Below are 15,574 nucleotides of genomic sequence, written 5' to 3'. Positions count from 1 at the left end.
GCTTGTGCGCCTATTGGCTGCCCTGCGGCAACTGCAGCAGCCTATCGATAAGGCCCACTCGTGACGTCAGCTCCAATGGGGGCGCTTCGCGCCCAATACGTCACGTCCCGCCAGAATGGGCGTGGTCTAGGGCTATAAACATAGCTTCGAGAGACTAGCTCACTGATTTTTCATCTCTTCAGCGAAGCTCTCGCATCGCTGGATCCGGAGAGAAGCCGCGCCGTTTGAAGAAGCCTTTCAGCGGGACGAGTCGACACTCTGAAGCCGCTGGCCGCGCCGCCTTCAGTCGCCTTCCTGCTGCGCTATCCGGCGTTATATCCTTTCTCTGCTACTGTGTTTTGTGTATGTGTGTGTGCTCGCCGCCGCGACACACACTCTCATTGCACTAAAAGAGCCGGGCGTCTTTTTCAAGACGCCCCTTTCCTGAGGATCACGCAGCTCTCGCGCTCGCGCTCGCTGACGGCGACCGCCCTCACTGCGAGCCAGTTACTGCCTATGGTGACTCTGAGGACTCACCTGGCATCCTTCTCCGAGACTGCTCCTCCGCCCCCCCCAACCCGCAAAGCTCGCCGGTGCGCCCGCTTGCCTTGCCTGCTTGGGGGACGATACCTGCTCTCCCTCTGTTCGAGCCGCGCAAACCGCGCCGTTCACAGGGGATGTCAGGAGCGGACGGTCACGGGGCTAGCTTTCTCTCTCCCTCTGTTCGAGCCGCGCAAACTGCGCCGTTCACAAGGGAGGCTGGAAGCGGACGATCGGGGTTAGTTTTTCTTTACGTTACAAGAAAGCTACCCTGCCCTTGCGCCCCATTCACGCGTCACTCACCGGCGAAAAGAGAACTCAGTTCCCTGATTAGGCGACTGGAAATATCAATATTGCAGCAAACGAGCCTGTTGTAACACGCACGCTTGCAAGCAAACGCCGAAGAAAACATGTTGACGCTCTCTTATATGCTCATGCATCTACACACCTTTGTGTTCCCCCCTGTGGCTCAGTGGTGGAATCTTAGGTTTTTCGCACGAGAGACCGGGGTTCGAATCCCGGTCTAACGGCAGATATATTATGCCGCCAATGCTTCGCTCTGTCAGTTCCCTGAAAGGCGACTGCAGATGTGCATTTTGCAGCCAACGAGCGCGCTGTACAACCCGCTCGCCTGCACCCAAACACCGTTTCTATGGTTCCCGTGCGTCACTGGCGAAAGGAGAAAAGGGTGTTTTTAGCCCCGCTGCGGCCGGGCCGACCTCCACTCCTGACACATTTCTCATTCCCCTCTTAAGTTCAGGTGACTGGAAATGTCAATATTGCAGTGAGCGAGCCTGTTGTTTTGCACGCACGCCTGCAAACAAACGCCAGCATGTTGACGCTCTTTAATAATACTCGCGCTACTGAATGTCTATGTGTCTTCCTCTGTGGTCCAGTGGTAGATCATCAGATTTTCGCGCGAGAGACCCGCGATCGAATCCCGGGTCTACCGGCAAAACACATTTTTGCCGTCAATTCTCGCTCTGGCAGTTCCCTGAAAAGGCGACTGCAGATGTGTATTTTGCAGCCAACGAGCGCGTGGTACAACCCGCTCGCCTGCACCCAAACTCTGTTTCTATGGTTTCCGCCTCTGAAGTTCAGACGACTGGAAATGTCAATATTGCAGTGAACAAGCCTGCTGTAATACACGCACGCCTGCAAACAAACGCCAGCATGTTGACGCTCTCTGTTTCTATGGCAACTTCTCGCTCGTTCAGTTCCAGTAAATGCGACTGTTCCAGTGTATTCTGCAGTAAACAAGTCGGCGAAGCAGCACGCTTGCCTGCACACAAACGCCGCTTTTACGGCTACCCAGATAAATCCCATAAGAGTGTATTTTCTGGTGTCCCGGCCACGGCCGATGGTGTTACGAATGTAGACGAAATGCCCACTGCCCAGTGCTCATTCCTACACACAAACACAGCCCGTCACACAGGGCTCACGCACATGAAATCGACCCAGGTCGATTGCGCATTAAACGTGGTAATTGTGCCCACTGCCCAGTGCCCACAAACACTACGTTCCGCATATCTCAAGGTTTCTGTAAAAACAAAACCAACGTGCATTCGCTCTGCTCAGGCGGACAATGCTCTCAGTGTTGTAAATGTGCCCGCTATCCCGCGCCCACATTCACACATAGACATGACAGGTCCTACGGGACTCGCCCAGCCCTCCCCTCTCGGTTGACCACCGCATAGGAGTCGAGCGCGGGCAATCTGCCCGCTGTTATCAGCGCGCCCCCTGCCTCGAAGCGCGACGCTTATGTTACAGCACACCGAAGCCCCTCTGTCGCTGAGCGACCAGAGCGCGCTCCGCATTCAGCCCCTAGCCATTCGTGCAGATGCATGGGCAAGGCTACCCGGGGGTTTTGAAGTGAGTGCTAGACATTATAGAAAGAGGCTATTCGCTACAGTTTCGCCGACGCCCTCGCCGCTATGTGACGCGCGTCGAAGCTACGGTAAAAACAGAAGTAGCACCACCTACTTCGAGCCGAAATTTTGAAACTGTTGAGCAAAGGGGCCATAGAGCCTTTATCTCAAGCTCAGAGTGAAGGAGGGCTATCCAGCAGATACTTCCTGGTACTGAAAAAAGACGGGGGTCTCAGACCCATACTAGATCTAAGGCAACTGAACAGAGTGCTTGCGAAGCAACAGTTCAGAATGCTCACGACCAGAAAAACCCTCACGCAGATTCGTCGAGGAGATTGGTTTGTGTCAATAGATCTGAAAGACGCATATTTTCAAATACAAATAGCGTCACGTCACAGGCGACGTTTGAGATTCGCCTTCGAGGGCCAGGCATATCAGTGCTCAGCCCTACCGTTCGGCTTGTCTCTAGCCGCTCGCACCCCTCAGACTACAGGGCATGCGAGTATTGAACTACTTGGACGATTGGCTGATTCTAGCTCAATCTCACTCGGTGCTCATAGAGCACAGGACCATTTTGCTCGATCACCTCGAGAATCTGGGTCAATTGGGCGAAGAGTTCTCTGTCTCCCAGACAGATCATATCTTTTCTGGGCACAGAACTGGACTCGCTGTCTATGATAGCGCGACTGTCACCAGAGCGCGTACTAGACATTCAGCGCGCAGCGAGCTCTTTCCGCTGCGGCGCATCTATCCCGCTCAAGAAATTTCAGAGGATGCTAGGTCTCATGGCCTCAGCATCATCAGTACTTCAGCTGGGCTTGCTTCGCATGCGCCCGCTACAGTTCTGGCTGAAAGCGCGAGTACCGCGCCGAGCGTGGGCTTCCGGTCTGCTTCGTCTCAAGGTCAATCAGAAATGCATCGCAGCTCTGAAACCTTGGAAAGCAAACGACTTGTACCAATCAGGTGTTAGCCTGGGGACTTCCTCGAGTGTGAAGGTAGTGTCTACGGACGCCTCCACCTTGGGATGGGGAGCACTGCTCAAGGGCAGACCGTTCTTCGGCCAATGGTCAGAACGGGAGAAGCTTCTACACATAAACTGCCTCGAAATGTTGGCAGTAGACAACGCACTGACGCGTTTTTGTCCCTAAATACGAGGACACCACGTCCTGGTCCGCTCGGACAACATGTCAGTGGTGTCCTACATAAATCGCCAGGGCGGCCTCAGGTCCCGAAACCTGCACAGGCTGACAGAACGCCTCCTGGTGTGGGCTCAGCGCAACCTGCTCTCGCCGAGAGCAGCGCATGTGCCAGGGCTCCTGAACGTAGGACCGAACAGACTGTCCAGGAACAATGTTCCGACAGGCGAATGGCCTCTACACCCACAGACAGTCCAGCTGCTGTGGAAGAAATTCGGCAGAGCGGAAGTAGACCTGTTCGCGTCTCAAGAAAACGCTCACTGTCTGGAATTTTTCTCCAAGAGCAGGGACGCGCTGGCTCACGTATGGCCCCGCCGCCCGCTCTATGCCTTTCCTCCCGTCTCTCTCCTGCCTCAGGTGATAGAACGGATCAGAGAAGGATGCTCAGTGCTACTCGTAGCGCCGTTCTGGAAAAACCAACCCTGGTTCCCAGTTCTGATGCAGCTAGCAAGCACTGCCCCATGGCCAGTGCCAGTGAGGAGGGACCTCCTCTCTCAGGCCAAGGGCTCCTTTTGGCATCCGCGCCCAGAGCTGTGGTCCCTTCATGTTTGGGCCATCAACGGGTACCTGCTGACCTCCCCAAGCGGAGTGTTAAACACGATCACGCAGGCTAGAGCTCCGTCTATGCGACGTCTCTATTCCTCGAAATGGTCAGTGTTCTCCAGCTGGTGCACAGCTCGTGGCGTGTCGCCCCTAGACTGTGGGGTGACGGAGGTTCTCTCCTTCCTACAAGAGCTGTTGGACAAGGGCAGGACCCCTTCCACGCTCAAAGTGTATGTGGCGGCCATAGCAGCGTTCTCAAAAACAACGCTGGGTCAGTCAGTAGGAAGGAACGATTTAGTCATCGTCTTCCTTAGAGGAGCTAAGAGACTGAATCCTCCCAGACCTCCCTCAGTCCCTGTATGGAACCTTTCTACAGTGCTGGAAGCCATGAAAGGTGACCCATTCGAGCCTTTACAGACGATTGATCTTAAACACCTGTCTTTCAAGACAGTGTTTCTTCTGGCTCTCGCTTCAGTGAAGCGCACAGGGGACTTACACGCGCTCTCAGTAAGCGCGACGTGTATGGAGTTTGGGCCTAATGACTCAAGAGTTATACTCAAACCTAAGCACGGTTATGTTCCAAAATCCCTCAACACACCGTTTAGGGCGCAGGTCATTCCCTGTCAGCCCTACCGGTCTCTGACGAGGAAGGAGACGCAAGCTTCCTTTGCCCAGTCAGAGCATTAAGAGCTTATGTGTCTCGCACGTCTGTTTTCAGACAGACAGAGCAGCTCTTTGTTTTCACTCTACGGACGTTCTAAGGGACTTGCCGTGTCGAAACAGAGCCTATCCAGTTGGATAGTTGATGCTATAGCGCTGGCTTATACCTCTAAGGGCTTACAGTGCCCATTTGGAGTCAGAGCACACTCCACGAGAGGCGTGGCCTCGTCGTGGGCTTGGTCTAGTGGGATTGCCTTGCAAGATATCTGTGTGGCGGCAGGCTGGGACTCCCCGTCTACATTTATAAGGTTTTATAACCTAGAGGTTCCCGCCTTGCAGGCTAAGCTGCTTTCGGTCTAAAATCGGTACTGTCTGCCCTGATGTGTTCGGGCCAGAATACTGAAACTGCTTGAGCAAATGCTCGCTGTTGGATCGCGCAGCTCTATGGGCAGTGTGTAAGACCCACTATATTCGTCAGTCCAGGCCGGGGGTCGCCCTGACTGTACGACACATCATCAGTATAACTGCTCCTTATAAGATGTTATATTATTACAGGAATGATGCTATTCTAGCCACTCTTTCCTGGGCTCTCTGTGAGTCCCTTATGATCATGTACTATATGAGCCCGGGCACTTGCCCTTGGGACTTTGGTGCTGGATCTTAGCATGCACGGCGTTTTACACTGTTTCCCCTAGCGTAAGATTTACGCAGTACGAGAGTACCTCTCGTAAGAGAACGTACTCGGTTACTTACGTAACCTCGGTTCTCTCTAGAGAGGAAACGAGTACTGCGTATCTTGCCGTGCCTGCACACGCTCTGGTTCGCTTCGGCGATGAAAAACCAGTGAGCTAGCCTCTCGAAGCTATGTTTATAGCCCTAGACCACGCCCATTCTGGCGGGACGTGACGTATTGGGCGCGAAGCGCCCCCATTGGAGCTGACGTCACGAGTGGGCCTTATCGATAGGCTGCTGCAGTTGCCGCAGGGCAGCCAATAGGCGCACAAGCCGTCTCGCCTGTGTCTGCATGCTGCCGCAACGCGTTTTACATTATTTCAAAATTAAGGATAATTTTTGGCTTCAGTATCTCGTGGAAAAGAGGTTTTCCCCTAGCGTAAGATTTACGCAGTACTCGTTTCCTCTCTAGAGAGAACCGAGGTTACGTTAGTAACCGAGTACGATTTATCACATTCAAATGCTTGGTGTTGAATATTAGTTTTATTTTTATTTATACTTTTTCCATTTTTTTGCCTTTATTGTTTGTCAGTCTGTTTGTGAGTGAGGAACCTGTTTGGAGGGATCCGTTTTATAATGGCAGTGTCATAAAAGAAAGAGGTAAAATACGATCAGATTTGGAAAAATCGAGTAACTAAGTTCTTTATCCTCCTCAGCTTTATGTGATTGTTCTCTGTATCTATCAGGAGCGGTTGTTCTGCGTCTGGCCAAGTCCTGGTTTCGTATCGGTTCACTGGAGATATTAACTAGAACTGGAGAGTTAGATGTCCTACGGTATATTAACTTTTACTTGGGAGATAATATTTTTTTTCTCACTCTTATTTGCTTTTTAATTTCTTTTTATCTTTTATTTTCAGGACATTGTTGGACTTTGTAATTAAAGAGCATTTTAAATCTATAGCAACAAATGACCCTGACAAGTATGTGGTGAGTATCTGTGTCTCTCTGCTGTTTAGCTGTAATACAAGATTATTTTATATTGTCTGATCAGTCTCACTATATTTGAATGGTTTTCATGTTGTGTGAAGGGGTTTTTCTCTCGAGTGCTGAATGAAACGGCACATTTAATCGCCCACTGGATGTCGGTTGGTTTTGCTCATGGTTAGTTCACTCTGCTTTACTTGTTTAGTTATCACATAGATTTATCATTATAGATCGAGCTTAATACACAAAATGCACAACATCATGATCTGCATCTTCACACAGGAGTCTGTAACACAGATAACTTCAGTCTGCTTTCTATCACTTTTGATTATGGCCCATTTGGATTTATGGAATCATATGACCCAAGTATGTTTCTTTGTCTAACTTAAACTTCCATAATATTAGCAATCATCTTCCTATAAATTTAGTTTTTAAGCTTTTTGTCATTTTGACATTACACACACACACACACACACACACACATATATATATACAATACTGCAAAAGTGGAGGAAAATTGTATGAATAGTAAGCTACTTTAGATCTACTATAAATTTTGTATATACTTACAGTATAATATACATGGGTTGAGGGGCATGATTAATCGCATACTTTTTTTAATCCATTACTTGTTTTATTTTACTTCATTATATTCTAATAAGTTAAAGTGAAACAGACAGCCATAATAATAACATATAATATTTTTATTGTTAAATGTGTGTTATTGCTCCAGCATTGTTTCCTCTGTATAGATTTTGTCCCCAACACGTCTGATGACGAGGGCCGGTACAGTATAGGAGCTCAGGCTAATGTTGGCCTGTTCAATCTACAGAAACTTCTAGAAGCTCTGAAACCACTGCTGACCTCAGATCAGCTTTCACAGTAAGAGATCCTTTTATTTACTGTTGGTATTGGTCTGGAATAAATAAGGGTGATTCGTGTCAATTCATTTACTTCAGATCTCAGCAAATATTGAGAGAGTATCCACAAATCTACCATCAAAGGTGAGCCTGTCATTAGACAATATAGATCACTGTATTCCTCTCTGAGTCATTCCTGATCTCACTTTACTGTTTCTGTTGTAGATTTCATGAGATGTTCAAAGCAAAGTTGAGCTTTCTGGGAAATGAAGAAAAGGATTCATATGTGATTGCATTTCTTCTAAAGGTAAATATTAGCTGGATTGTTTTTTTCTCTAATTGTACTATAATTAATTCATTTGATAAAGTTATTTGGCCATTCTCAGGAAATGGTGTCATTTGTGACAAAAAAAAAGAAAAAAAAGTAAGGAATCAGTAAGACACACACACACACACACACTGATATATATATATATTAAATAATATTATTATTTATGGGATTAAAACAACTCTAAAGGAACCGTCACCCTTTGTGGAAAAGTAGTGTGCTTAATTTTACTGCTCTTGAAGTATACTTTAAATCTTTAAAGTATATTTAATGAAAAATATATATTTTCAGATAATATATTATTCATTAAATAAAAGGCCACTATTTGTGTATTTAAAGACACTGCACTTTCATGACTGTTTCTTAACAGAGTTAAGTGCAATTTTAAAAAGTGTACTTTGCAATCATGACAAATTAACAGTTAAACTTTTATTTATAATAACTACTAGAGCACATATAAATTTGATTATAATTTTAACTGTAGTGTGTTATTCGTTAATACATTTAATGTTAATATATTCTAAAAGTTGTAATTGGCAACTTCATCACAACAAATGTGTAATTAAATATTTTAAACATGACAAGTTTCAATAGAAATGATATATGTATATTTTAGTTTACTATAAATGCTTTTCAGTACATTCTGAAGTAATTATGAAATGTTATAAAAAGATGTACTTAAGTGTGTCAAATTTAAACAATTTTTTGTTTAATTGCAATTAACATGCAGTTAAGTGTCTGAAAACATTACATAACACACATAAGGTCCATGAACTTATATTATTTATGGTATTATATTATGGTGTTCTTCATTACTAAGGCAACTGATAGATTTAGAGGTACCTTGGTGTCCTTCGGAAGCTGAGGAGCGTGTCCATTCGCAGCTTTGGCTGAAAGATAAACACAAAAATGTCATCAAAATCCTTTTATATAAAGATATATATGATACATTTTATAACAATCTATTTAGCTCATTATCTCTACCTTTAGGTGTAGGGGAGGGTGTGGATGCACTGGAGGCGGCCTGGATAGTGCGGTTAGCCCAGCTTCCAGTGCCGGCTGCTTTCCTCACAGCGGCTTTGTAGTTTTCATATAACTGCTTACCATACTATGACAAAATCATGACAAAACAAGACCATTAATAAGGTAGGTTTTCATTATTATAATTTTTTTTTGACAAAGTAGACAGCTCACAATAGGACCCAACACAATACAGCTACAATTTACAGTATGTTTTTGCATTGTAAACTATAATTTATAGTTTAATTTGCTGCATAAAGTTCAACTTAGTGTCTTGCATTTATACAATAATTAATCATTATCTATTTTGGTTTTTGGTGTGTGGCCTGGTTTCTGCTCACCTTTGCAATACGTATCCCAGTCACCCACAGAGTCATGGTCAACTCATCATCACAACACAGATACTTGATGTATTGGGATTCTTTTTGAATTTGAGGATGCTGAAAGCAGATCACAGTGACCATATGAACATGACACACACCTGATATACACACCTGAGAAGGCCAAGATAATAACACTTTATTTAGTTGTTTTCGCTATTGTTTCCCTGTCATTCTCTACAGATTTGTGGAACCATTCATTTTTCAGGGGTTGAATCTTTAATCAATGTTTTTTTGTTCTCAAAACAACAAAGGGTTGGGTAAACAACTTACTAGGGTTTTCAGTATTAGTTCATGCTTTGCTAATATTCATTTTTCTCCAAATGGACAGTTGGTGATATTAACATTGTTTTGATTACATATGTTATTGAGCTGCAGTTGCATAGCAGAGACAGTGGATGACACACTAAAATCACAATTTGATTGCCAGTGCCCCTCATGCCACACTTTAGGATTAGTCCTAAATATTGCTAAAATGAACCACAAAAATCTTTTGCTTTATAATTTTGAATTATTTCAAACATACAAAGAATGTATGTCCCTTTTCTGTTGGGGTAAGGGTTTAATTGTGCATGTATTACATTTATTGCATTTTTTGCGTTTTATTTCCCAATTGCTTGACAAACATAAAACACAGCCCACCCTAACCTAATCATAGCCTGAAACACCCTTGATGATTTGTCATGCTTTCTTAATGAGATGACTGAGATAACAAATGATTTTATGTGGGGAGGGAAAGGAGTTAAAATAGCAAGGAAACATTAATTGCAAGTTATAAAGAAGGAGGATTAGGATTGATTGACTTAGAAGTTAAAAAGAAGGCCATAAGGGTAAAAACGATGAAAAAGTATTTATGTGATAAAGTGGAGTATGGATGGAAAGGTTATATGAAGGATGTGCTGGACAAATGTAGTGGATGTGGGGAAGAAGGGCTTTTTATGGGATTGAAAAAGCCGATGTATGACAAAATGCCGCTGTTTTATCAGGAAGTGCTAAGTGTGTGGGCAGAGGTCATATACAGAAATATACAGTATGAGTGTGAAAATATAAATCAAGTTTTAAAACAACCGATATTTTTATATCCAAATTTTAGAATGAAAGAGAGAGTGTTTTATGACAAATTGTATATTTGTACAAATTGCCTCTGTAGCAGATAATGGCAAAATACACCTCTATGCAGACGATACAGTATTATATTGTTCCGCCCCCACTCTAGCTCAAGCTTATCAATCACTACAGCAGTCTTTTAATTTATTACAGACCATCTTCATTGAACTTAGGCTGGTATTAAACGTTGGTAAAACTAAAGTGATGCAGTTCACAAAGTCTCGCACTGTACCCGCATCAACCGCCCTAGCCATTTCCACACTAGATGGGAAGTGTGTTGAAAATGTTTCATCTTATAAATATCTTGGTCTGTGGATTGATGAAAAGCTAACCTTCAAAGTTCATATTGAAAAATTAGTGAGAAAACTGAGAGTAAAACTCGGCTTTTATTTTAGAAATAAATCCTGTTTTACTCTCCAAGCTAGGAGGAAATTGATCAGTGCCACTTTCTTACCAGTCTTGGACTATGGGGATGTTATTTATATGCACGCTGCCTCTACCACGCTGTATATACTTGACACAGTCTACCATGGTGCATTACGGTTCATTACTAATGCCAAGTCACGCACTCATCACTGTCGTCTTTATGAGGCAACTGGCTTTAGCTCTTTAGGTCTGCGTAGATGGTTCCATTGGCACATTTTTATTTTTAAAACTATTAATGGTAATTTACCCAGCTATCTTACTAGTTTGTTGACCAGGAATCATTACCTTTACAATCTCCGCTCCGTTGACATTCTGGCTCTAAATATCCCGCGTGTAACAACTGAATTTGGTAAGACTGCTTTTAGTTATGCTGCTCCTTGGTGTTGGAATTTACTCCAAAAAGTTTTGAAGCTTTCGTTTCTTATCCCTCTTGAACATTTTAAACAATTACTTAAACAATCCAAAATTGAACAATGCACATGTTTTCAATGAGCCTTTTATGTTATTTTACATTGTTTTATATGTACTGTAGATCAGTTTGTTTTTTTGTTTTTTTGTCTGTTTTGTGATTCTGTGTAACCTGTGTAATTGTTGCCCCAGGGCTCCCTTGTAAAAGAGATTTGACTATCTCAATGGGACATCACCTGGTAAAATAAAGGATAAAAAAAAAAAAAAAAAAAAAAAATATGAAAGCAGGAGTGAGACAAGTTAAGGATATAGGATATAGCATATGATGTAAGAGGGTTCTTACCTAATAGAGCCTTATATGATTGTGTTTCGGAGTGGGATGATGAAATCGAAATGTCAAAAGTGGACTCGATGTGTGAAAATATTAAGACAAGTCTGCCCAGAGCCTGGGTAGAGAGTATTGAAAATGAAACTGTTAAACCTGGGGAATGGGGATTGCCAGATTTGTATTTTAGAGTTTGTGGTTGCGCAATAAAGACTCTGGATATATGCGGTACAAAGAAATCTCCTCTCACAATAGGCCAATGTCTGGGTATCTGAGAGAAAAACCTGGGCTGCGTTTCCCAAAGCATTGTGAGATAAGTTGATCGTAGAGGACATTGGTGGCAAATGGTCTTCACGATCAACTTCACAATGCTTCTGGGAAACGCAGCCCTGGACTGGAGCTCAAAGCCACTGCAGAGAGAATTACACAGAGCTGGCCAGTGAAATGAGACAACAGATACTCACTGTCACACATGCCTGGTATTATTATGGTTACAGTTATAATGCATGGATTGATTTGCACAGAAACAGAGTTTGATCAGATCAGAGAAGCTCTTCCTGCACATATTCAAGGTAATGTTCCACAATGGTTTCAGTGTCCCAGGACAGCAGTGAGCTCAACACTGCACAGCTGTGTCTTTAAAACACTTTGGCCAGTGGACAAATGAGAGCTACTTTTGACAGTTTGCAGTTCCTCTATTACAGTGGTGAGATATTATACCTTCTATAATAAGAATAAATGAATAAACATCATGTTACACACAAAAACAAGCAAACTGTAAATTCAATAATCTTTTATGCTCTGTCTTCTGTTTGCTTTCTTGTGAACATGATGATCATCAGATTGACCCATCATTTCAGATGAATATGATCATTTTGTGCAGGCTAAATAGGTCTTCATCCAAAATGAACGTTATCTTATTACATTCAAATTATTATGTAAATACACTGTACAAAAACCAGTTTTTTTTTTTTTTACTGATCGGTGATGGGACCGAGAGTGAAACTTACAGTCCTAGTAAGAATCATGAGCAGTTAAACTCGCTGTTCTCCAGAAAAATCCTCCAGGTTTTGCACATTTTTAGGTTTTCCAGAATCTTCTGCATATTTGACACCTTTCCAACAATGACTGTATGATTTTGAGATCCATATTTTTACATTAAGGACAATTGAGTGACTCGTACACAACTATTACAAAAGGTAAAAACATTTACTGATGCTCAAGGAGGAAACAATGTATTAAGAGCAGGGGGTGTAAACTTTAAACAGGATTATGATGATGTGTACATTTTGTTTAAAGATCATCTTTTTTTTTTCATCCAGTACTGCCCTTCAGAAGCGAATACTTCCCGGTTTCACAGACAAAATAATTACAATTTATCCTGTTCATGGAATTTAAAAAGTTTACACACCCCAGCTTTTAATGCATTGTGTTGCATCAGTAAAAAAAATTTTTTTATATATATATATATAACAAATATTTTACTAAAATATTAAACTAAATGTTTACTAAAAACTAAAAAAACATTTTTTTCTTCAAGAAATACTGTGTAAAACTGATGTTATTAAAATAATATGCAGGGGAAAACCAAGTCCTATGTTTGGTGGACCCTTTGTGTTACAAACCTTATTAATATTCCAAAGTATTCTAAATTATTTAGATTAGGTTACAAAGCTTGTGTAATCTAACGAAATATGTTACAAATTACTGTATTTTGTAATCTTTAGTAAATAATCTACTTACAATATAGTGTCTCCAGTTTATAATGTGGATCATTCTTCAGATCAGAGAGAAGCTTCACGGCTGATTCTCCTAGTTTATTCCCAGTCAGATCCAGATCTCTCAGGTGTGAGGGGTTTGATCTCAGAGCTGAAGCCAGAGCAGAACAACCTTCATCTGTGACTCCACAACGACACAACCTGTAGAGAACAATGACACACTCTTCACTCTCTCAGTTCAGATCAGTTTAGCAGTGAATCCATTATTAAAGAGAAAATACAAACTTAAAGCACAAATAAAATTTTTTGATGGATCATTGGACTGAGATCTAAAATGTCAAAGAGCTCAAAACGTGATTATTAAACATCTAGTCTTTAGATCTGTACTAATACAGTACGTATGGAGTAATGATTTGTTTTAATCGTGTAAAGAATATTTAAAAAAACAGTCCCTGCAGAAAGATGAACGTGATGAACTGCAAGAATAAATCCAGCATGTTCTTCATTTCTCAGTTCTGAATGTGTTGAGATCGAGTCGGTTTAAAATCAAGAGACTGAAGTGTTGATTGTGATGTGACAGTGTGTATTTCAGTGACTCAGTCCTGCAGAATCATGTTCCTGAAGAGCAGCTCATGTGTTCAATCTGTAAGAATTGATCAATTAGGAAATGCCGGACAGTCTGTTTGGGGAGCACCCAGACCCTGAGAGGACAAAGGACCTCTCTGGAAATTACCATTTGAACTCAGCATTTGTGAGGCAAAGTTACACCTCAGAACACATCTCTCCTCCTCTTCCTCACTCCCCCTCTCTCATGCTGAGACCACATGTAAATCACCCAAGAAAATGTATAGTTTAATGTGAATGATTATCACAGAGTATTTTTCATGTTTGGTATCATTTAAAATGTCACAGTGCGACTGGTACAAATGTCTCGTTTCCAAATAAGTAAAACAAAAGGTAATAAGGTTTTTGAGAGTTTATGGATAACTAGCACACAAGGAGGGGTTGGCCTCTAGACAAATGGTCTCCCTACACCCAAAGGTGTAACCTCTGAATGCAAATTTCCATTGTTAAAAGATATTTCCAAGTGAAAGAGGTCCTGGCTATTTAATGAAATGCAGCAGGGAATTCGAGGCCTTTTTCTGTACCTCAGATTCGCCCGTGAGGCTGAGAGAGAGAGAGATCTTCAGCCTCATGTATTTCTTATTGTTGGCAGGCATGAAAACAGGTCAGGGGTAAAAAAGGTGAGAAGGATGCGGCAGCAAAAAATCCAATCCAATCAACTTATATATATATATATATATATATATATATAGAGAGAGAGAGAGAGAGAGAGAGAGAGAGAGAGAGAGAGAGTGCTTTTTAATGTTAAATTCATCAATCTGGTGAAAATGATTTTAGTTACAGTGTCTGTCTACATTACTAGTACATAATAATAGTTATAATATTAATCCCATGATAGTAATAGCCATATATTGTAAAACAAATGCACTGAAAAATAAAGGAAACTTTCATAATTAGTTTTGTACTAATTTCTATACTTGAAAGAGTATATTTCTATACTTCACATTAAAGGTGTGATTGGGCTAGCCCAGTGTCAATCAAGAAAAGAACCAAATGGGCCGCTGATCTACGTGTTTCATGGGGTGTCAGAAAAAAAAAACTAACGCTGACTTTTTATTGACCAATGCATTACGCACTAACCAAGCGCCGCCAATTAAAGCAGCACTCAGTTACTGTGTCCAAATTCAGGGTCTACATCCTTCGGAGTACTCATTTGAAGGATGTTACGTCACAGCGCCGCGACGAAGGCTGTCCAAATTCGTAGGATCCTTCAAATGCGGCCCACAAATACGTCCTCATTTTCCCCGAATTGGAAGGATGGGTGTGGTGGATCCTTTCCCGTCCTACCTATCCCATAATTCTTTTCGGCAGAGCGTAATGGCGGACGAAGCGAGCGGTAGCGGAGTGGGAGAGGGAGAGGAGTATGCTTTTCGATGTAAGTTTTTTAAAAACTGGGTTTAAAAAAAAACAAAAAACATTTTCAGTGGTTGTCTAGTTAGGCATTTTGTTTTAGCGTTAAGCATTTTTTTTTACATTTGTACGTTTATATGTAAAAAAAACAACATTACTTTCGTAAACTAGCTTCTTCCTTACTGCCTGTGTGAATATCCCCTTACACACAGCTAATTTGTTAGTGATTGAAGCTGTTTTTAAGGCTTCTAGGGACGAAAGAGCAGACAGAAGTGTTTATGTCACGGTTGCTAGGCGACAGGATATGAGCAACGGGTAAGGGAGGGAACTGAAAGAAGGGTAGGCTGTCCAAATTCACAAACACCGACTTCCGGGTTTTGCGGTCGTCGGAGGACCCCTCCTCCTTCAACCGGGTAGGAAGGATCCTAAGGAGGATGCAGACCCTGAATTTGGACACAGCCAGTAGCTTCGGGACTTCTTCGCTGTATTCTCGCAGGTTTCTCGCTAGAGCTCCCCCCACAGCTTCGGAATAGATATTTGACAACACTGTTGTAAAAACTCGTTGGTGATTCTCAGACACCAGAGG

General features: G+C 42.6%; 1 protein-coding gene and 1 long non-coding RNA gene across 2 annotated transcripts in view; one reads left to right on the top strand and one right to left on the bottom strand.

Annotated features, from left to right (window-relative positions):
* The window catches only part of LOC309510075 (NACHT, LRR and PYD domains-containing protein 3-like), a 112,139-nt gene that overhangs the window by 50,306 nt on the left and 46,259 nt on the right, over positions 1–15,574 (bottom strand). The gene's annotated exons all lie outside the window — the stretch shown is intronic.
* LOC309510076 lies at positions 6,068–7,497 on the top strand. Its single transcript, XR_014210192.1, has 3 exons — positions 6,068–6,619; positions 6,725–6,808; positions 7,195–7,497. It is a non-coding gene; the product is annotated as an uncharacterized lncRNA (long non-coding RNA).

The sequence above is a fragment of the Leuciscus leuciscus genome, assembly GCF_965113295.1.
Source record: "Leuciscus leuciscus genome assembly, contig: SUPER_11_unloc_10, whole genome shotgun sequence".
Lineage (NCBI taxonomy): Eukaryota > Metazoa > Chordata > Actinopteri > Cypriniformes > Leuciscidae > Leuciscus > Leuciscus leuciscus.
This window is presented reverse-complemented; position numbering and strand designations above follow the sequence as displayed.